Source organism: Lagenorhynchus albirostris, chromosome 14, assembly GCF_949774975.1.
Source record: "Lagenorhynchus albirostris chromosome 14, mLagAlb1.1, whole genome shotgun sequence".
Classification (NCBI taxonomy): domain Eukaryota; kingdom Metazoa; phylum Chordata; class Mammalia; order Artiodactyla; family Delphinidae; genus Lagenorhynchus; species Lagenorhynchus albirostris.
In genome coordinates, this window is record NC_083108.1 from 38,560,764 (window position 1) to 38,584,600 (window position 23,837).

General features: G+C 40.5%; 1 long non-coding RNA gene across 1 annotated transcript in view; it reads right to left on the reverse strand.

Moving 5' to 3' along the window:
- Nucleotides 1-704: 704 nt before the first annotated feature.
- Nucleotides 705-23,837, reverse strand: part of LOC132532161 (uncharacterized) — a 66,987-nt gene continuing 43,854 nt past the window's right edge. The window contains exon 4 of the long non-coding RNA XR_009544344.1: nucleotides 705-918. This is a non-coding gene — a long non-coding RNA (uncharacterized LOC132532161). The remainder of the gene's footprint in view (nucleotides 919-23,837) is intronic.

Below are 23,837 nucleotides of genomic sequence, written 5' to 3' on the forward strand. Positions count from 1 at the left end.
CTCTCTGGATTTAAATTTCGTTTCATTTTTGGCTTGTGAGGCCTTTTTCCTGCAAGCTCAGTGATGCATTTTTAAATACACATATTTTAAAATTTTATTCAGCAGTTTTAGTTGTTTCTTTGGGAGGGCTATTTAAGGTATGTAGTTCATCATACTGCCCCATATTCCCCATTAAGCCTCAGAAGCACAGCAATTTCTACAATTCAGAGAAAAGAGCATATTAAAAAGTTGCTACTGGGCTTCCCTGGTGGTGCAGTGGTTAAGAATCTGCTTGCCAATGCAGGGGACATGGGTTGGAGCCCTGGTCCGGGAAGATCCCACATGCCGCGGAGCAACTAAGCCCGTGCACCACAACTACTGAGCCTGTGCTCTAGAGCCCGTGAGCCACAACTACTGAGCCTACATGCCACAACTCCTGAAGCCCGCGTGCCTAGAGCCCGAGCTCTGCAACAAGAGAAGCCACTGCAATGAGAAGCCTGTGCACCGCAAGGAGGAGTAGACTCGGCTCACCGCAACTAGAGAAAAGCCCGCACACAGCAACGAAGACCCAACACAGCCAAAAATAAATAAATAAATTTATTTAAAGAAAAAAGGGTTGCTACTTTTGGGAATTCCCCGGCGGTCCCGGGGTTAGGACTCTGTGCCTTCACTGCTGAGGGCGCAGGTTCAATCCCTGGTTGCAGAACTAAGATCCCACAAGCCACGCGGCGAAGCCAAAAAAAAAAGTTGCTACTTTTGCCTACCTTCTTGATGCATCTCAATCTGAAAAGACACTGCTTGAAGAGGAAGTGCTTGGGGCGTGACCATTACCACTGCTCACACTTAGCTTCTCCACTCTTGTGTCCACCCAATCTCCTTGACATCAAGGGCTCAGGTCAGAAAGACAATGTTCCCAAAGCTGAGAGCAGCAGGATGAACCTGTATGTGAAGATAAGCAACAGGAATAGAGTGGCAAGCTGAAGGTCAGGAGCAGGTAGATAGTCAGACAAATGTGAGTGAAGTGTGAACGTCAGAGTGAGGGACCAGGGCCATGGCTGTGTAGAGTTAGAACTCCACAGGTTAGCCTGCCAGTATTTGAGATTAGTTTCATGTCTCCTCCACTCCTTCTCCAAGCTGTGCCTCTATATCTTTCAAATCGTGGCATGAGAACTGCCACTTTGAACATTGCTAGCAGAGCCATGCCCCGCATGGCAGACGCTGTCACCCTGTTAACAGAGTCAGCCAGGACTGCTGCAGCTTTGTCCTGTTGACTCATTTTGAGCCGTCACCTAAAATACTTAATATTAATTCATATCTCCCCCATTTCTTATCTTATTGGATGGTTTTTTTTCAATCTGAATGCATGAACACACATTTATCACTTCACTTTGTCAGTTTCATTCTGCCATTCTAGCCAGCAAGAGCTTTTAGTCCTGATTCTGTCTTCATTAGTATTTACTGTCTTGTCTTCTGCCAATAGGATGAATACTTCACTATCTAGTTATCCGAATCACTGATAAAATATTTAGCTAGATCAAAGCTTCCTCTTGAAATTTCCTTCCAAGCTGATGTTGATGCATACTCAATACCCTCTGGGTATGATTGTTCGACTGGTTTTTCATCCACCTAGTTGTTCTTATACCCAGAACAAGTCTGCATGAATGCCATGTGTGTTCTTGTCAGTAGCCTTATTACAAGCACACATCTTGCTGACCTACCAGTATAACAACCATCTCAAAAGAGTGAAACTAAGACAAGTTCAACAAGACTAATTCTTGGTGCAACCATGTTCGAGCATAGCAATCTCTGCTGCCTTCTTAAGTGACTCACAACATCCTTTTATTGATCCACTGTAGAAAAATCACCCAATATTGTCATCAAACTCACCAGTTTGGGGTTTGTTTATGCCTTCTTTTTGAAGATTGAAAACATTTATATCCATTGAAATCAGTTAGCCTACCTACTTTAGCTCTTGTATACTATATTATGTAGGCAGCTGTAAGGAGGTCTAGAATAAGGAGCTTAAACAAAATCGAAGTTTACTTCTCTCTTACGTAAAACCTGGGTAGGCACCTCTGGTTGTTATGGCAGTGTCGTAATAATCAGGGGCTCTGCGTCCTTCTCTCCTGTTGCTCTGGCCTTCTTAACCAGCAGCTTCTATCTCACAGATGAGGATGGGCGTGCCTGTTCCTGCTCTCACTTCTTCATTTGAGCCAGTGGGAAGACAGAAAGGAAGAAAGGGGAGGGCATGCTCTTCCCGTGAACACCCCAGAAAGTTGACATCACTTTTGCTTTTATTTCACCGGTCATAACTTAATTGCATGGCCACATCTAGCTGAAAGGGAGCCTGGGAAATAATCATCTTCATTTTGGATAGCCAAGGACCTCCCTAGGTTTACCTAAGTCTTTCTCCCTAGGTTTACCTAAGTATTTTCTAGGAAGTCCTGCATCCTAGGAATCTCCTCAGTCCTGGGCAAAAAGAGAGGCTGGTCACCCTATATCGAACTAAAACTTGGAGATTCTAAAGAAAGAAGGGGGAAATGATTATTGGTGGACCACTAGGTCTCTACTCTCCAATTCATTTTATGGATCTGCTATTTCTTCCTATATGCAGGCTGCCATTCCTCCTTTTAGGTTGAAGATTTTCCCCCTGAAATAGAAAACTAAAGCAAGGTAAGAGTCTGCCTTGTCCTTACTATCCAGCAACACTGCATCTATGGTCCACTCTCCCTTCCCTTGCCTCTGAACATTTGCATAAGTCCCTTTTGCTGATCTTGGCATTAAAAAAAAATCACTCAGACAATTCACAAAAGAATATATTAAAATGGCCAAGAAGGTCATGAATAGATGCTTCACATCACTAGTAATCAGGAAAATGCAATCTAAACCCCCAATGAGACCCCCACTATACATCCACTAGAAAAACTAAACTTTAAAAAGCCTGATAATAGCAAGTAGTGGTGAGAATGGGGCACAACTGGCCCTCTCATACATCACCTTGGAAGGCAGTTTGGCCGCAACTTGACACACCTACAATGTGACCCAGCCATTCCACTTCTAGGTATTTGCCCAAGAAAAATGAAAGCTTATAATTCTTCAAAGGCTTGATCCTGAATGTTTACAGCCACTTTATTTGTAATAATTATAAGCCTGGTGAATGGATAAACAAATTCCATTATAGCCATACAATAAGATACTACTCATCCATACAAAGGAACAAACCACTGACTTATGAAACGACATGGATGAATCTCAAAATCACTACATTGAGTAAAAGAAGGCAGACTTAAAAAAAAAAGGGGTGTATGATCCCATTTATTGTAGGATCCCATTTGTATAAAATTCTAATAAATGCAAACTCACATAGTGATAGAAACAGATCAGAGGTCACCTAGGGACAGGAGTAGCAGGTGGGATGGATTACGAAGAAACATAGGAAAATTTTAGGGATGATGGAAATAAATGTTCAGTACCTTGACTGGGTGGTGCTTAATTTCACACTTAAATATGTGCAGGTTTTACCTGAGCAAAGTAGTTTTAAGAAAGTGAACTACTTTTGGCAAAAGTAAGGTATAGTGTTAGAAGTCGAGATAGCAGTTAGCCGTAGCCAAGGGTGCGGGATGGGGTGTGTGATGATTAGAAGAAGCCATAAGGAGGTTTCTGGAGATGCTGGCTGTGCTCTGTTTTTTTGATCTGGATGCTGGTTACATGGATGTGTTCAATTTGTGAAAATGAACGACTGATATAATTGTGATTGCTGTGCTTTAGGGTATATATGGGGTCATTCAATAATGTTTACTTAGAAAAAAATCAAGGCCCATCTCCTGTTGGACTTTAATCTTCCTGATTCCATTTTTACATATCTGTCTAACCGTGTAAAGTCATCTTTGGTTCTTCACCCTTCTTTCCCTCTTCTGTGTGTGTGTTTTCAAAAAAGACTGATCACATCTCAAATCCTTCAGAGAATTAACACAGCTTTCTTGCAGGTGTGTCCTTATTTACTGACTAGAACAATTTGGGGTTATATATACCTGGCTGAATTCGAAAAGCAACTTGTGATCATAGACTATAAGCTCCTTGAGAGCAGGTATTGGATTCCAATATCTAGAAAAATTCCTGGCAGATTACATGTGCTTGATAAATACATTGACTTAATGAAGGTTGCTGCACATATTCATGGTATGCTGCCTAATATATATTTCTTTGGAATAAAGAAAGCTCTTACATCATATTCTACTTTTGAATTTCAAAATACCAGTCTTAGTTAATTAAAACTGTGAATTTACCTTATTGGCCATTCTCTGCACATCAGGGAAACTGAGGTCATCATAATCATCTTGTTTCTCAACCACTTTCTTCATGAGAATCATTGGGAATCTCTTGCCCACTTATTGCTCACCATGTCATACTTGGTTTTTCTCCCCCTCCATCCTCACCCATATTTTGTATAAAAACCTCTCAGGTACTATTTGAACTTTTCTCACAAGTGCACGGGTTATTTTATCTATTTGTTGTTTAATGTTAAGATTTATTCTGCACAGTAGACTTCCGAATCATTTTTGTTTTCATCTTTGTACATCTCTTTATTTAAAAAAAAATGAATACACTTTACTTTAGAATCCTCCTGAGCATGTCAGCTAGTCTCTGAGCAAGCCTGTTCTTTCCTATCTTTGTGGGATCCACTTCCCCTCTAGTTAGAAATACCTGATTCTAGCCCTTTATGTGAAAGTCCAGAATGCCAAATGCCCTCATACCATCCGGTAGAAAACCATTCCTGCCCTCAATTTCTCTCCCAAAGTCCCACAGATGGCTTGCAAGAAGTAGCAACAATACCATGCATATTCCTTAGGCCTTCAGTCTCCTGCCTAATAATTTACAAATATTAAAAATTCTTTCTGGGGACTTCCCTGGCAGTCTAGTGGTTAAGAATCCGTGTCTCCACTGCAGGGTGCATAGGTTCGATCCCTGGTTGGGGAACTAGGATCCTGCATGCTGCATGGTGCGGCCAAAAAATAAAATAAAATAGACTAAACTAAACTAAAATAAAAATTCTTTCTGGTCTCTTTTAAGCTGGGCCACTTGTCTTTCTGTAAGTCAGCAGGGGTGGACATCTGTGAGTGGGTCTGAGATAATATTCACTCAACTCTATGCCATCTAGGAAGCCACCTTGGTCATGCCTGGATCCATATCTATCTATCTATCTACCTATCGGGTATCCTGTGTTTGTTTCCCAGGAGGTCTTTTAGATTCTCACTCAGTTGTGCTTTTCACATACTACCTTGGTTCTTCACTTTCTTTCTTCTCTGCTACCTTTTTGTTCTAGTAAACCATATTTTGACTCTAGTTTTTTTTTCCATTCACTTCCTCAGAACCTTACATTTCCTGGTTTCTTTTCTTTCTGGAGTGTATATTATTTCTTCCAATGATCTAGGAATTTTACCTCTTCTCTCAAGTGGCATCAGAATAATATTAAATTGCTCTTGTGTTAGGGAAAATATGAAGTTAGAAATGTGAGTATCCCTTTTAAGAAGGGGATCGACTTTTGATGAAGGGGAAATGAAGACGCAACCTCATGAACCTTTGTTTATTCAGGTGCAGTACAGAAAATCGGCTCTGCTCCAGAATTTTTCCAATGCTCATGAGTTATGCAGCTCACTTCAAAGCCAGCCCGAGTGGACTAAGAGAAAAAGTCCATGCAGATGGTGTTCTGCTGTACTCTGATTTTCCCCGTCATTCACTTTTTGCTTATTGTCACTCAAGGTCCAAGGAGATAAGAACGCTCTCAGATGTGTTACAGAGTCACCCTTTATCTTTTAAAATGAAACCCTAGCCCCCATGCATGCATGCGCTTCTAGGTCTGTTAATGCTATAGATAACTTCACAAAGCCATAAGTACAGCCGTGTAGAAGATAGTAGAGCGGCTGCCCGGCTCGAATCCTGAAGCTCTAGTGGCCGTGGCCCCTGTTGTACATACCAGAGTGAGAGAATGAGTCACACACAGGCAGAAGCCGAGATATGAATGCAGAGAGAATGAGTTGCTGTTGTCTCTGAGGCCTGCTCCAACCTGTCTCATCATGGATTATTTACTTTAGCCAAAACTTTCTTCATTTACCTTATAATATCTGGGTTTCTGCCACTAGTAACCAAAAGAGCCTTGGCCAGCACACGTGCCCCTCATACCAGTGGGATCCCAGTCACTGACAACCTTTGTCAGTAACTGAACTTCTGGGAAGCTGGGGTCAGATCTGGACCCTCCAGACCTGCAGACCTGAACCAGAAGCCCAAACGGAAGTGGGGAGAGGGAAGAGGGTGGTTCCACAAACAGTTCAGATGAGAAAGTAGTGGCTTGTTCTTCCACATTCTGGGCCAAGGTCAACCTGGTAAACCAAGTGTTGGGCTGCATCCTGCAGACCTGCAAGGACTGTACTTGCCCAGCTTCAAGATGGAAGAAAGAGCCCAGAGTCAGCAAAGGAGACATCAGTAGATTAATGGAAGGGGGAAGGAAGGTTCTGGAGAGACACCCCACCGTGTGTGGCAGAAGATGGGCAGAACATGGCAGCAGTCTTCGCTCCCAGGGGGGAAGGGGAGATTGCCAGTTACAGGGGAATTGACCTCAGGTTGGCTCATCAGTTACCAGAGAGACTAGCAGGGGGGCATGCCCCTCACCACCCCTCTGATAAGAACAATCACCAGCTGGGGCCTGGGGCAAGTATGCAGGAAGGTCAGTCAGGTGAGGAGGGTGTAGGTGAAGCAGGCACTGGTCGGGCAGGGGATGTACAGAGAGCAAGAGAACAGCCACCTTGAGTGGCCTGACCATACATCAAGTGATCAAAATCTACAAAAAGCAAAATGAGAAGTGTTCCCAAGCTGTCAGCAGACCCTCAGTCCTCTTTTCAAAGCCCACTGACTGTTCCCGTTTCTGGGGGAAGTACCCCACAGAGGTGTTGTTTGCTCCAGTCATGGGAGACTCACCTTCCCCTCTTCATCTCAATAAGAAACTTTTCTGGGTTTTCAGATACTAACTCATAATGTTGTATTAACAAGCAGGACCCTGTGGGACTCCAGGGCATGGAAGTCTTTCTGTCCCCTGTTTCTTGTGTGTAGGGGACAGACTCCAGCCTCCATGACCTTCCCTGAGTTCCAAAGGGCAGATTTGAAGAGTTGCTAATCAAGGGAGGAGCAGGCAAGAAACCACCTGAGGCCAGATTAAAGGAACCAGAGAAACTCATCAAGATTCAGGAGAGCCTGCACACACCCTAATCTTATCAGCAAGTCCACCCTTGAACTGTTCCTATAAGACTCCTCATGAAATCCTCCCAGGTTGGGGGCACACAATTTTGAGAGGCACGAGCCTGCTACGTCCGCCTTTGCCTGGCAAAGCAATAAAGCTATTCTTTTCTACTTCACCTAAAACTGTCTCCGAGACTTGATTCAGCACCCGTGCACAAAGGCCAAGCTTTCCGCATCAGTAGTACTATTATAATAGCCCTGTTGCATCGGTAAGAAAACTAAGGCATAACGGAAGCAGTAACATGCGCAGGTCATGCGGCAGCTGACTGGAGAGCTGGGATAGGAGCCCCGCAGCCTGGCTCCAGAGCTGGCGCGGCAGAGAGATTCAACACATCACCAAAAGCCCCTTAGGAGCTTGCTGTTGTCCCCTCTTGGTGGATTGCTCTTCAAGGCCCTAAGTGGCAGACCAGTCTCAGGCACTGAACTCCGCTCCCCCTAAAATCCCACTAAATTATAGTAAATAAATGAGGAATACGTTCACCCATGAGGACAGAGAACATTAAAGACAACAATGGATGAGAAATTTGAATCCATTTTTTAAAAAAGATGAACAGAAAGAGGAAGGAGAGAGAATTGATTTAAGGAAGTTCAGAGAGAGGCTGCTGAGAGGAGAGAGGGCTCGCCCAGAACCCAGCAGGCACCTCTTAGGTGGCCTCAAAACCAAGGGCGAGGGGATGGGGGAACTGCCTCCGGGCCAGAGGGACCACCAGGTTGATTCCCCTCTTAAATACCTCCATCCTACACCACCTCCCTCAAACGGGCAAGGGGAGGTTATTCTTTTGAGAAATTGAACCGCAAGGGTCTGCTTCATGTTCCTGCAGCTTGTGGATGAATGCTCTGCTCTTCCTATGTTGAAATTCTTTTCTTTTCTTTTTTTTATGTTGAGTAAATCCCCTCATTCAATGGATTCGAAGAAAATGTTCACTCACTGTGTTAAGTCCAGACATAAATACTTTATCCCTTGCCTGGACATTTTAAATACTTTTTAAAGCCTGGCCTTTTGGTGACTATGTTTCTTGCCAGCAGGAATTTGGATATAAAGGTTTAAAGATCAGATTTGATGTTATTACCACATCAACCTTTATATGATTTGGTTCATTATTCCCACCACAGTTACTTTTTTTTCAGCTTTGTCAAGATATAATTGACATACAACACTGCGTACGTTTAAGGCGTACAATATGATGACTTGATACACATATATATACATTATATATTACAAAATGCTTACCACAGGAAGGTTAGTTTACACACCCTTCACCTCACATAATTGCCATTTTCTTGTTGTTGTTACGGTGAGAACATTAAAGCTCTACTCTCACAGCAACTCTCAAGTGTATAATTCAATATTGTTAACTACAGTCACCAGGCTGTACCTTAGATCTCAGCAACATAGTCATCTTATAACTGAATGTCTGTACCCTTTGATCAACATCTCCCCATTTCCCCCACGGAATTCTGAATACATTTTGAACAAGGGGCTCTGCATTTTCATTTTGCACTGGGCCCCATAAATTACATGGTTGGTCCTGTGAACCTCTGAGGCCCACATGTAGGGGTGCAGGGTGCAGGGGTAGCTGGAGGTCACCCGCAGGCCTGGCAACAGGTGAAATCAAGTGAACAGCAAACACTGAACTGTAAGAACCGTCACCCTCTCCGCTGCCCTGGCTCCCCAACACAAGAAACCACACATTTAACACACCTCTTACCCTAATTTTTCTCCTAACTTTTCCCACCTTTTATTACCTTATTTGGGTTGAAGGAATTCCCAGCCCTCACCATTTACATCACCATGTTCTTTGATTCCAGTAATCCCTTGACTGCCCATTTTCCCCATTCCTTTCATCCATTTCTTGGTTGGGTTCATCAACACAGCTCATCCTTCATTGATGGAGTCTCTTCTGGGGAGTCTGAATGATCCAAAGAAAAGGCTTCTAGAATCTTCCAGAAACCTTTGAGAGTAACCCCCAGAAAACCCCCATCACTCTATAATAAAGCCCATGTTCTCTGAAGTTTTAGTTAGTTCTTAAATATAAGTAACCCCTTCAAGTCAAGATCACCAGATACTTAAAGAATTCCTACAAATAAATAAGAAAATGGCAGGCAAACAAATAGAATAATAGCCAAATATCTGAACAGGCAATTCACAAAAGAGATATCCAAATTGAAAAGGTGCTCAACACCCTTAGTTACCAGGAAAATGTAAATTAAAACCACAGTGAGAAACAACTATACACCCAGGAGAATGACCAACATTTAAAAGCCTGTCAATACCAAGTGCTGGTGAGAATGGGAATAACTGGAACTCTCATACGATGCTGGTGGGAGGGTGAATCGGTATTACTGCTTTACCAAATGGTGGGCAACATCTGCCAAAGCTAAAACATACATTTATCATAAGATGTAGCAATTCTACTGGATGTGTACCCAAGAGAGATAGGTGCCTATGTCCAGAAATAGACAGGCACAAGAATGGTCATAGCAGCTTTACTCATAATAACCCTAAACTGGAAAAAACACAGATGTCCATCCGTAAAAAAATGAATAAGTAACTGTTGACATTTTCAAACAATGGGATTCTGTACAGCAGTTAGAAAAAAAAGAATAAACTACTGGAATACTCAGAAACACGGATAAATCTCATAGAGCTAACATTTAGTGAAAGAAACTACATAAGAGTACTTGAGACACGGCTCCACTTATATCAAGATCAAGAATAGTCAAGGGAATTCCCTGGCGGTCCAGTAGTTAAGACTCTGTGCTTCCACTGCAGGGGGCACGGGTCAGGGAACTAAGGTCCCCCAAGCCATGTGTCACAGCCAAAAAATAAATAAATAAAATATTAAAAAAAGAATAGGCAAAATTGAATCTGAAGAAGAACATAAATATATATTTTATATATATACATATATATATAACTGAATCTCTTTGCTGTATACCTGAAACTAACACAACACTGTAAATCAAGAAATCTTCAATTAAAAAAAAAAGAATAGGCACAATTGGAGGGGGCAAAAAGGAGCTTTGAAGTGTTGGAAATATTTTATAGAGAGATCTGGAATGATGGTTATGTGGGTCTATACATATGTCAAAGTTCATCAATCTGTACACCTACGATTTGTGTACTTGTTGAATACAAGAAATACCTCAATAAAGAAGTAAAGAGAAAAAAATGATATTTACAAGAATTCTAATGGCATGGGGAAAAGACTTGGCATAATGCCAAACTGGGATGAAAATATGACATAGAGAATAAATGTTTAAATGAACAACTGGAAGAAAATACTGAAAGTTTAAGCATAGGTCTCTCTGAGGTTGGGATTAAATGTTTTCTTCAAGCTTTTCTGTGTCTTCAAAATTTTCTTCAGTGAACATGAAGAATTTATAATTGGGAAAAAATTATCTTAAAGAATTGAGGTGCCTTTTTTAAAATTTGCAAGCCAGAGATGAAAAGGAAAGGAAAGAAATAGCTGGCAAGACAGCGTTTATCCGAAATGCTTTAATATTGCTGTAACTGCCTGATTTTGAGGTTTTGAACATAATTTTAAAGTAGGTCATACATTCAATAACTTTGAATTAGTTAATTATCTCTTATTCTTTTACATCATAGGCAAAAATCAAAGGAATAAATGGATCAATAGTTAAGTAGTTAAATGTATTTGAGACTGAAAGGACTATATTGTACCTTTTTATTGCAGATATGTTCTTGTTTCATTTTGGCTATTAACGTGCACAGCTGAATTAAAGAGACCTTATTGGCTTTTAAACACTTCAGTGGAACTCCCATCTGTTAACTATGATAGCCTGTGTCTCCCCATCACCTTTGAGGGCACGGGCTCTGAGTACTCATTCATTTGAGGTTAAGCGGGCAATAATGATTGGAGAAAGCACCAAGTCTGGGGAATGCAGGCAATTGTCAGGCCCCGTTGGACCTTGCCTGGGGTGATGTACTCAGTCTTGTCTGACTGTCTTGCTACTAAAACCATGTTCACAATAAATCGCCTACGATGGAGCTTCGCAGAACTGCGGTGGCGGTAATCCAACCCTGTGCTGATCTGCCTTGCATTGTTTTCCTGCTAACTATGCCCTGACAGCAACAAACTCAGGCCCCCAGACTAGATGGAAAGGACCCCCGTCATTAAAACTACAGCAAGAAGACATTGCAGAAAGGGGAGAATTCAGGCAGCAGGGTCTTGCCGCCCAGCTGCCATCTTCTAACATCACTGATTCATTTGAAAAAAAGTTATTAGAGCCCCTCTATTTTCCAGGCACCGTGCAAGGTGGGGTTAGTTCAGTGTTATGGGCTGAATTGTGTCAACCGCCCCCCCATTCATATATCGAAGTTCTAACTCTCAGTGCCTCAGAATGTGACTGTGTTTAGAGTCAAAATTACTTTACAGAGATAATTAAGTTAAAAGAGGTCATTAGGGTGGGCCCCCACCCCATGTGACTGGTGTGCTTACAAGAAAAGGAAGATTTGGATACAGACATTAACACCAAGGGAAGATGATGTGAAGACACTGGGAGAAGATAACCATCGATGAACCAAGGAGAGGCCTGGAACAGATCTTCCCCTCATGGCCCTTAGAAGGAACCAAACCTGCTGACCCCTTGATGTTGGACTTTCAGCCTCCAGAACAGGGAGAAAATACATTTCTATTGTTTAAACTCCCAGTTTGTGGTCCTTTGTTACGGCACCTCTAGAGAAACTAGTACAGAAGGAGGAAGAGGCAAGGTCCTATCCTCTTGGAACTCACTTAAGAAAAATACAGAAAATAAAACCCTGGGAATTCCCTGGCGGTCCAGCGGTTAGGACTTGGCACTTTCACTGCCAAGGGCCCGGGTTCAATCCTTGGTCAGGGAACTAGGATCCTGCAAGCCATGTGGCTTGGCCAAAGAAAAGAAAGAAAGAAAGAAAACAAAACCCTTTCTATTATGGACATCTTCATCCTACACAAAAGTAGAGAGAATAGTATAATGGACCCCAAAGTACACATGGCCCGGCTTCAACAGTTATCAGCACATGGCCATTCTTCTTTCTTCTCTACTTCCCCATTCCCTCTGGATCTCCATCCATTATTTTAAAGCAAATCGCAATTATCATATCAGTTCATCTGTAAATATTTCCAAATGTTTGCCTAAGAGAGAAAAACTCTATTTTAAAAACAGAACAATACCATTATCATACCTTTAACATTAATTCATTAATATCATCTAATATTCAGTGTTCATATTTCTCTGATAGTCCACAAATAGTTTTTTCTTCTCAGTTGATATATTGAAACCAGGATCTAAACAAATTCTATCTACACAAATTGGTTGGTTGCTAGGTCTTTCTTTTTAACAAATTTATTTATCTGTTTATTTTTGGCTGCGTTGGGTCTTCGTTGCTGCGTGCAGGCTTTCTCTAGTTGCGGCGAGCAGGGGCTACTCTTCATGGCAGTGCGCCGTCTTCTTGCGGTGGCTTTTCTTGTTGCAGAGCACAGGCTCTAGGTGCACGGGCTTCAGTAGTTGTGGCACACAGGCTTACTTGCTCCAAGGCACGTGGGATCTTCCTGGACCAGGGATCGAACCCGGGTCCCCGGCGTTGGCAGGCAGCTTCTTAACCGCTGTGCCACCAGAGAAGTGCCGGTTGCTACCTCTTTTACGGCATTTTAAATTTCTAAATCTCTCCTCTCCTGCCCCCTTTTTTCTTGCTATTTACTTATTGTAGAAACCACATCACTTATCCTGTAGAATTTCCCAGGTTCTGGATTTGGCTGATGGCATCCCTGTGGCATTGTCTAACATGTTCTTCTGTTCCTAATCTCTTATAAACTGGTAGCTGGTTCTAGAGGCTTGATTAGATGCAGGTCGATTATTTGACAAGAATACTTCAAAGGAGGTACTGTGAATTTTCTATTATATCACATATAGTATAATGTCTGGTTATCTAGGTTTTTGGTGATATAAGTAATCAGTGGTTTAGATGGTATTATCTTGATCCATTATTCTAAAATTTTTATGACACTGTAGAGGAAAATATGTTTCTGCACAGTTGGGGATTTCTGAACAAATTTCACTGAAATTTGTTTCGTTACCTGACATCCAACTTCGAAGTCAATTTTTGACTGACCAGATAGTGAGGCCCAGGGCCTTGGAAACATCTCTGACTTGTAAAACTGAACACACTGGCTTACCTTTTCCCTCAGAGATTTATTTTCATACCAAAGGGTTAGGGTAAGGATCTCTTCCATCTGATTTCCAAGGACACTTTCAGAAGGTGATGGGAGGAAAGTGGTGTCTTTATCCTTCCCAAACAGAGGAAACCCATATTTTTCTGTATCTCACCTACAGAGTGAACCCACCAATGGTATACAGCATTTTCTCTCCTCTGGCTCTCACATGACCCTCTGTGTGTGTGTGGGTGGGGGAGTGCTGAGCATGAGGAAACAATGTTGCAATGTTCTCTGGCTGCTGAGCTTGCTGTGAGTATAAAAAGAAACCTGACTCTGAACTAAAAACCTCATATGTGGGCTTCCCTGGTGGCGCAGTGGTTAAGAATCTGCCTGACAATGCAGGGGACGCAGGTTTGATCCCTGGTCTGAGAACATCCCACATGCTGCAGAGCAACTAAGCCCATGTGCCACAACTACTGAGCCCGAATGCCACAACTGCTGAAGCCTGCGCACCTAGAGCCGGTGCTCTGCAGCAAGAGAAGCCACGGCAATGAGAAGCCTGCGCGCTGCAGCAGAGTAGCCCCCGCTCGCCACAACTAGAGAAAGCCTGTACGCAGCAACAAAAACCCAACACAACCAAAAATAAATAAATTAAATAAATAATTTTTTTTTAAAAAACCTCATATGTTACTCTCTCACTTTGTCCCAGCTTACCCTTCCCCCTCCCATGTCCTCAAGGATAGGGAGGGGGGGATGGAGATGCAAGAGGGAGGGGATATGGGGATATATGTATGCATATAGCTGATTCACTTTGTTATACAGCAGAAACTAACACAACATTGTAAAGCAATTATACTCCAATAAAGATGTTAAAAAATAATAAAAACAAATTAAAAAAAGCCTCATATGTACAACCAGGGAAAAATTAGTAAAGATGAATATTAAAAACCTAAGAGTTCCCACTGGCCTTTTACCTAGTGGCTTGTAGCAGCTGTTAGTAATCATTGCCTAGGTGCATTATTTCATCAAAGCTTGCAAAATGGTAATATTCTAATTGTACCATTTATTTTACATTTAATGTCTTGAATTATTTTATAAAGGAGAAATTTCTCTCCTTAACTATCTGGTTACCTTGAAATACATTTCATACAGGAAAAGCTGATTTTTTCCATTTATTTACCAATTTTTAGAATGAGTTAATGCCCTAGCATCCTCCAAAGGTGATCAATGGGGTTTGCAAAAAGTATGATTATAAGCATGTGGATTTTAATATTTTTATATATCACAATGTACTGCAGGCATTATTCTTTTTGAAGTGTAAATTGCCCATCTTTGGCCAGTGAAATCCTTTGAGCTGTCTACTGAGTCCTTTCACAGGACCCAGCAGCTCTTGTTTTCTGTTATGAAAGATCTTTTGGGTTCATCTTGTACATGTCACATCTCATATCTGAAATCAGCCATTTCTCCATGGAGACCTAGTTCCCTTTAATGAGAAATGGTCTTTAGAGACTCCAGTCCGAGTGTTAGAAATGTTCATTACTACTGAGTTGCTTATTGCTTTTACACTTTTTGGTGGACAGAACTGGGAAATATTTTTAAGAGTAAAATGATTTCATATTGATATTTCCAAATTTAAGATCACAGAAATTGTATTCAACTTCTTTGATTTTGTTTGTCTCTTTTTGTGTGTGTGTGCTAAAAATCTTTGTTCTTACCAACATTAACGTATTTACCTATTTGTTTTTATCTTACTATATGTACATAACAGTTTACAAATGACACTATCATTACTAAAAGTATGATTATTGAATACTGTGCAGTTTTGTGTGTGGGCATGCAATTCTTTGACGTTACAATCTACCTCACCAGGCAGATACAAACTACTGTGAGGTTTTTGGTATGTTTGTTTTTAAGGCTTGGGACAGTTTTATTTTTATTTTTTCCATTTAATTTGATTTTTATATTGGAGTATAGTTGATTTACAATGTTGTGTTAATTTCAGATGTACAGCAAAGTTATATGTATACAGGGGCTTCCCTGGTGGTGCAGTGGTTGAGAGTCCGCCTGCCGATGCAGGGGACACGGGTTCGTGCCCTGGTCGGGGAAGATCCCACATGCCGCGGAGCGGCTGGGTCTGTGAGCCATGGCCGCTGAGCCTGCGCGTGCGGAGCCTGTGCTCCACAACGGGAGAGGCCACAACAGTGAGAGGCCTGCGTACTGCACAAAAAAAAAAAAAAAAAAAAGTTATATGTATACATATATCCATTCTTTTTCAGATTCTTTTCCCATACAGGTTATTACAGAATATAGATTAGAGTTCCCTGTACTATACAGTAAGTCCTTGTTGATTATCTATGTTTTGAAATTACAGTATTACCTGTTAGATTATATGGTTAAACCATCAGTAAGATATATAGTTAGATTTACTTGTTCTATTTTGGTTTTTTAATTTTTATTGACTTTTTTCATTTTGTTTTATAGTTACACAAAACATTTATATTGTTCCAAATTCAAAAGCCATAAAACAAGATACATTCAGGCATATCTAGTTTCCATTCCTATCTCTCTATTTCCTCCCTCTCTTATAAGTAATAATTTTCAAGAGATTTTAATTTATCATTTTTTTTAAAGTTTAAGCAAAAATGAACATATATATATAACCTGTGAATATTATCTTATATGGCAAAAGGAACACTGCAAATGTGATTAAGTTAAGGATTTTGAGATGGGAAGAGGATTCTGAATTATCACCTGGGTGGGCCCTAAATATAATCACAAGTATCCTTATAACAAAGAGACAGAGAAATTTGATACACAGAAAAGAAGGTGATCTGCTGATGAAAGCAGAGATTGAAATGATGCACTTTGAAGATGGAGGAAGGGGTCACAAGGCAAGGAATACAGCAGCCACTAAAATCTGAAAAAGGCAAGGAAATGGATTTTCCCCTCAGAGCCTCCAGAAGGAACCGGCCCTGCCAGCACCTTGATTTTAGCCCCACAAGGCTCCTTTCAGAATTCTTGCCTCTAGACTCATAAGAGAATAAATGTATCTAGTTTTAAGCCACTAAATTTGTGGCAATTTACTACAGCAGTAATAGGAAACTCAATGTGTGTGCCTAGCAAATTACAAGCATGTGTATATGCATAGACATATATATCCTTACCATTTTTAAAGTAAATAATAAATTAAAATCTGTTGAAATTATTAGTTATTATCAAGGGAGAAAACAGGACATAGAGAGACAGGGATGGAAATTAGACTTGACTGAAGGTGTCTTGTCTTATGGTTTTGACTTTGGAACATGCACACACATACACAAACACTGTTTTGTTCACTTAACGATATATCCTGGTGATCACTCTAGAACATTTTATAAAGATCCTCCTCATTCCTTTTTATAGCTCCACAGTGTTTCACTGCATGGATGTACAATATTTTATTCATTCTAGTTCACTTGATAGAAAATTGGGCTGTTTTATTTATTACAAACAGAGCCATAGTTAATAGCTTTATGCATATGATATTTCATATTTTTGTCACTATATCTATGTGAAAGATTCTTAGAAGAGAGAGTGCTGTCTCAAAGGGTAATTGTGTATGTACTTTTGTTAGATATTCCAAACTCCCAACCCCTTGCATGGGGTTATACCTTTCTTTCCATTCCAGCCAGCAATGTATGAATGTGTAAGTTCTGTCATTGCCTCGTCAACAGAATATCTTTTCCATTATTTGGACTTTTTGACAGAAAGAAATCTGACAGGGAGAAAAGTTATCATGTTTTTAATTGGTAATTCTGTTATGTAAGACTGAACATCTTTTCAAATATTTAAAGACGTTAAGCACTGAAAAGCATTTTTCTTTCTGTGAATTGCCTTCATATCTCAGGCCAATCTTTTCTACAAGGTTATTGGTCTTTTTTCCCTTAATATTTTAGCGTGAACTTACCTTTGAGAGAGAAAATAAACAAATAAACAGAATAGATAAATCAGATAAATTTGACTCATGATAAATTCTAAGAAGGGAATGAATAGGCTGAGGTGACAGAGTGAGGGTGGGGCAGGCCCCTTTATCTGGAGATGTCAAGGGAAGCCCACCGGAAGAGGTGACTTTTAAGAGGAGATTAAGAGAAGCAGGTATGTGAAGAGTAGATGAGTCTGGAGGTGGACTTGTGAATGATCCAGGCAGGGAGAACATCATGTGCCAAAGTCCTGAATTAAGAAGAATTTTAAATGTGCAAGGAATAAACAGAAAACCAGATGGGTTAGCTTTAGGATAGCTCCACCCTTGGGAAAAGTAAATGGAAGGAGGATGAAGGGAGATTCTGAGGTTCTGGGATTTTTGATTTTGTGGGGCGGTGCTGGTTACATGTCTGTGTTTACTTTGTGAGAATTCATCAAGCTATACACTTATGGTATATGCTTGTTCTGTGTGTATGTTATAAATCGGTTAAAAAAAAGATTACCAGGGCTTCCCTGGTGGCGCAGTGGTTGAGAGTCCACCTGCCGATGCAGGGGACACGAGTTCGTGCCCCGGTCCGGGAAGATCCCACATGCCGCGGAGCGGCTAGGCCCGTGAGCCATGGCCGCTGGGCCTGAGAGTCCGGAGCCTGTGCAAGATTACCAAAGAAGAGGCTGAGAGGGACAGAAAGAGGACCCAGTGAAGCAAAAGCCCACTGAATGAAGGGAAGAGGGGAGAATGGAGATAGAAGCAGAGGGAAGGGCTCAGTAGATGCAGGGCTTTGGAAATCAGGGGAGGAGTTTAGTTTTCTTTTCAAGGGGGATGAAAGGTCATCGATAGGTTTCAAACAATAGAATGGCATGTGGATAGTAACACAGAACTGAAAAATAGGGACACCAATTCTACTTAAACATTCTGTTTTCAAACGGCAGCCTTTGGTCCCTTGCTGTGATCATGGCCCCCACAACCTCCCCCCTCATCTGGAGATATGACACCTGAATAAAATAGTGAGAAGGGATCCTTGAATGTTTCATGAAAATAAATTTCTCCACTGTTCAGGATGTGCAGCTTTACCTGTGCTGTGAGATCCCCTGACTGTAGGACAAATGACACTAAATCCTGGGTTGTGAGGCACTGGACCAGTGGCATGCTCCATACGGAAGGAGATGAGAAATGGTGTTAAAACTGCATCCCCATAATGAGAAAAGAGGGAAATTAATTTTGATAACATTTTAAAATGGGAAAATTTCTTTTTGAAAAGAAGACTTTCATCCTTCTATATTTAAATTTATATTCAGTAAAATTGACATGTGTGTGTAGAGTTCTGAGTTTTAACACATCTGTAGGTTCACGTAATTACCAAAATAACCAGGATATAAACAATTCATTACACCTGAAAACTTGCTCTGTTGCTCATTTGTAGCCAAACCATTTCCCTACCCCTCACTTCTTGCAACCACTTTTCTCTTCCTGTAGTTGACTTAATTCTAAAAAGGCCTCCATGACCTTCAGCCCCGGGGGTTATACCCTATATCATCTCCCTGATCTTGGGTGTGGACATGACCTGTGACTTACTTCTAGCCAGTAGAATATGGCCAAGATGACAGGATCTTGGTCACTTTCTTGGTTAGATTGTTATGTGGCAAAGGTCACTCCCATGATTACACTATGTTATATAAGAGTCTCTTAGCAGACTGGAGCAAGAGACACTCTTTGGCTGGCCTTAAAGAAGCAAACTATCATGCGTGACTGCCTGGGAAGGAGGGCCACGTGGCAGGAAACCCCAGGACCTGAGGATAGCCTCCAGCCAACAGCCAGTAAGAAGCCACTGCCCTCAGTCACAGAAGTGCAAAATGAATTCTGCCAACAACCTGAATGAGCCCGGAAGTGAATGCTTCCCTAGTTGAGCCTTCACATGAGAACACAGCCTGAAGATCCATTTATTTCAGCCTTGTGAGACCCTGAGTATAAGACCCAGCTAACCTGAGCTCTGACTCCTGACCCACAGAAACTGGGGTAATAATAATTATGCATTGTTTTAAGCCACTAAGTTTGTGGACACTTGTTAGGAAGCAATAGAAAACCAATTCATTTCCCTATAAGTGTTGCCTTTTCCCAATGACGTATAAATGAAATCATACGGTATGTAAATTTTTGAGACCAACTTTTTTCACTCAGCATAATACCTTTGTGATCATTCTTTTTATTGCTAAATGGCATTCTATTACATACAGACACCACTGTGTCTTTATCATTTACTTGTTGAGGATATTTGAGTTAGTTCTAATTTTTGGCAATTATGAATAGAGTTGATACACACATTAGTGTACTGGTGTTTGTGTGAACATAATTTTTTATTTATTTGGGGTAAATATGATTGCTTGATCATAAAGTAAGTGTATGTTTAACTTTATAAGAAACTTCCAAACTGTTTTCCAAACTGTTTCCAACTGTTTACCATTTTGCATTTCCACTAGCAAAGAATGAGAGTTCCAGGTAATCCTTATTACCACTAGCACTTGGTATTGTCTTTCTTTTTTAAAAAAGATGTCCAAATAAGTGTGCAGTGGTTTCTTATTGTAGTTTTAATTTGCATTTTCTTAATGGTTAGTGATGTTAAACATCTTTATATGTGCTTATTTTCCATCCTTACATCCTCTTTGGTAAAGTGTCTGTTCGAATCTTTTGTTCATTTTTTATTGGGTTGTTCAAGTCAAGTCTTTCACCATTGTTAATATATTGGCTATGGGTTTTTTTGTTTGTTTGCTTTTATAGATGCCTTTTATCAGTTTAAATAATTTGCCTTCTATTCTTACTTTGTTCAGCGTTTTTTTCATGAAAGGATATTGAGCTAGTTTCAAATAAATTTTCTGCATTAACTGATATAATTGTGTGTGGTCTTTCTTCTTCGGTCTGTTAATATGGCAGATTATGTTAATTGATTTTCAAATTTAAACCATTCTTGCAGTCTCGGAAACAACCCCACATAGTTGTGGCTAATTATTCTCTTTATTTATTACTGGAATCAATTTGCTAATATTTTGTTGAAGATAGTTATATCTATATTAATGATGAATGATGGTCTCTAATTGTCTTTTTTTCATTGGTTCAAGAATGAACCAAGGTGTACATATTCAACTTTATGGCACTGCTTTCTTAAATTTCCTCTTCACCATGATCTCTGTGACGTTTTCTGGCCCCCAGGGACCTCTTCTGGTCTTCTGATTGGAAAGCTGGAGTTTGAGATTCCCCACTCTATGGCATATTTCTGACTCTGTCTACCTCCAAAGCCAAGTAGTAGGAGGATAGATAGAGGTGAAAATCAATGCAAATTCTTCCTATGCTCTTTGAACCAGAGTCCCTTTGGTCAAAAAGACAAATTCCCTTCCCTCAGAGTTTTAGGTGCCTGTTCATTGTTCAGGTGCCACTGCTGTCACTACCACCATCATAGGGTTGCCTGGAGGGTTAGGTGTAGATGATGCAAATGACTAAAAATATGGGGGATTCCCCCCATTCTCTCTGAGCTTTTATGGGTCCCCTGTTCCTTCTCAAACAAGAAAGAGAGAGTTTTTCTTAGAGCTCTTTCTCGTCACCCCTAGTACACAATTCTGGGTTTCATTGCTTTTGATTACAGATAAAGGGACATCAGAGTAAGAAAAGATACAGGAAAACCACCCATGAATCTATCTTATTTGGAGTTTTGGTTTTCTTCTGCAATTCTCCTACTATGATTTTTTTTTCCTCCAAAGTCCTTGATAGCTCCTCCACATATTTTTTCTGTCATTTTTAGCTGCATTCAATGGAAGTAACAGAGCAAAGTGTGCTTATGTCATTTTAACCAAACCAGAATGGAAAATGGCTTTTGATACATAGTAATTTATTCACAGAGTGATTGAATCTGCTGTGATCCTTCCATTAATTGAAACACATCCATCTGGGGAATTCTTTCTTTAAGAGATTCTAATAACCTTCAGAATTCTTATTTGTGACAATATTTGCACCCTGGGAGATTTGTATATTCTGCTCCACCAAAGGAAAGTTTAGCCCATGTTCTTGTTCTTTAGAAGTGAGAGTGGGGTTTTCAAAATCTCCAAAAATTCCTGAAATTCAACATGAAACAAGGGCTGAACATATGAGGAGTCCTAGAGTATTCTAGATTCAGGATCTTCTCTGCATGGATCCTAAGCTATCTGGGTTGGAATTGGAAAGCCATAAGTGGGGTAAAGAAAGAGACCTAGGGGTGATCCCCAGAGGTAGGCTCTAGGCAGAAGTTCTTGGAAACAAAAGCCCTGTGAGGGGGAAAGGTGGGGGAAGGGATAGTTAGGGAGTTAGGGATTGACATGTACATACTGCTATATTTAAAATGGATAACCAACAAGGACCTACTGTATAGCACAGGGAATTCTGCTCAACCTAAATAGGAGAAGAATTTGAAAAAGAATAGATACATGTATATGTGTAACTGAATCACTTGGCTGTACACCTGAAACTATCACAACATTGTTAATCAACTATACTCCATTATAAAATAAAAGATTTTTTTTAAAAAAAGGTAAAAAAAGCATCCTGTGAGAGGACCCCAAACACCAAATCTTACCCCTTTGTCTTCTAAGGATATATTTATGCTGTATTTGAGACTGGAACCATGAACTAGGTATATGTTTCCAAATGTGCATGATACTCCCATGACCAAGTTCTAGAATCCACCAAAGTCAGCATCTTCTGGGTCTGTCAGTCTTGGGGCTATATGCAGTTCAACACTTAGACAAATCAAAAAGGCATCTTTCATTCCTTGAGCTGGACTGGGGATAGATTAAATTTATACAGTAGCTTCTCTCTCACACACATATACCAACTACCTTCTAGCAAACTATCAAATCATCATTTTTCCCACTCTCAGGTGAAATTTCAGACGGATCCGTAACTTTTTCCAGTCAGATTTAAGTATTAAAAAGTCTAGTCCAGGGACTTCCCTGGGGGCACAGTGGTTAAGAATCCGTCTACCAATGCAGGGGGCATGGGCTCCATCCTTGGTCCGGGAAGATCCCACATGCTGCGGAGCAACTAAGTCCATGCGCCACAACTACTGAGCCTGTGCTCTAGAGCCCACGCACCACCACTACTGAGCCCGCGCACCACAACTACTGAAGTCCATGTGCCTAGAGCCCGTGCTCCGCAACAAGAGAAGCCACCTCAATGAGAAGCTCATGCACTGCCACGAAGAGTAGCCCCTGCTCACCACAGCTAGAGAAATCCCACACGCAGTAATGAAGATCCAATGCAGCCAAAAAAAACTTTAAAGAAGTCTAGTCCAGTCTAATATCAAAATATGTTTATATCAATGGAAAAATCATGCAGACAGAAAATCAATAAGGAAACACTGGCCTTATATGAAACATTAAACCAGAAGGACTTGATAGATATATAAAGAATATTCCATCCAAAAGCAACAGAATACATATTCTTTTCAAATGCACATGAAGCATTCTCCAGCATAGATCATGTGCTAGGGCACAAAACAAGTCTCAATAAATTTAAGAAGACTGAAATCATATCAAGCATCTTTTCCAACCACAAGTATGAGGCTAAAAATCAGCTATAGGGAAAAAACTGCAAAGAACACAAACAATATGCTACTACACAACTAATGGGTCACTGAAGAAATCAAAGAAGGGAAACACAATAATCCAAAATCTACGGAATGCAGCAAAAGTAGTTCTAAAAGTGAAGTTTATAGTGATGCAAGCCTACCTCGGAAAAGAAGAAAACCCTCAAATATACAACCTAACCTTCCACCTAAAGAAACTAGAAAAAGTAGAATAAACAAAACTCAAAGTTAGTAGAGGGAATGAAATAATAAAGATCAGAGAATAAATAAATGAAATAGGACTGAAAAATGATAGAAAAGATCAATGAAACTAAGAGCTAGTTCTTTGTAAAAATAAACAAAATTGATAAACTGTTAGTCAGATTCATTAAGGAAAAAAAAAGGAGGAACCAAATAAATAAAATCAGAAATGAAAGGGAATTCCTTGGCAGTCCAGTGGTTAGGGGACTCGGCACTTTCACTACCGAGGGCCAGCATTCAACCCCTGGTCAGGGAGCTAAGATCCCACAAGCCCGTGGCATGGCCAAAAAAAATTAAGAAATGGAAAAGGAGAAATTATAACTGGCCACAGAAATACAAAGGATCATAGGAGATTACTGCAAACAATTATAAGCCAATAAAATAGACAACCTAGAATAAATTGATAAATCCCTAGAAATGTACAATCTCCCAAGACTGAATCAGGAAGAAACAGGAAATAGGAACAGACAAATTCAGTGAAACTGAATCAGTAATAATAATAATAAAACCTCCCAAACAAAACACCAGGACCAGACAGCTTCACAGGTGAGTTCTACCAAATATTTTAAAAAGAGTTAACTCCTATCCTTCTCAAACTATTCAA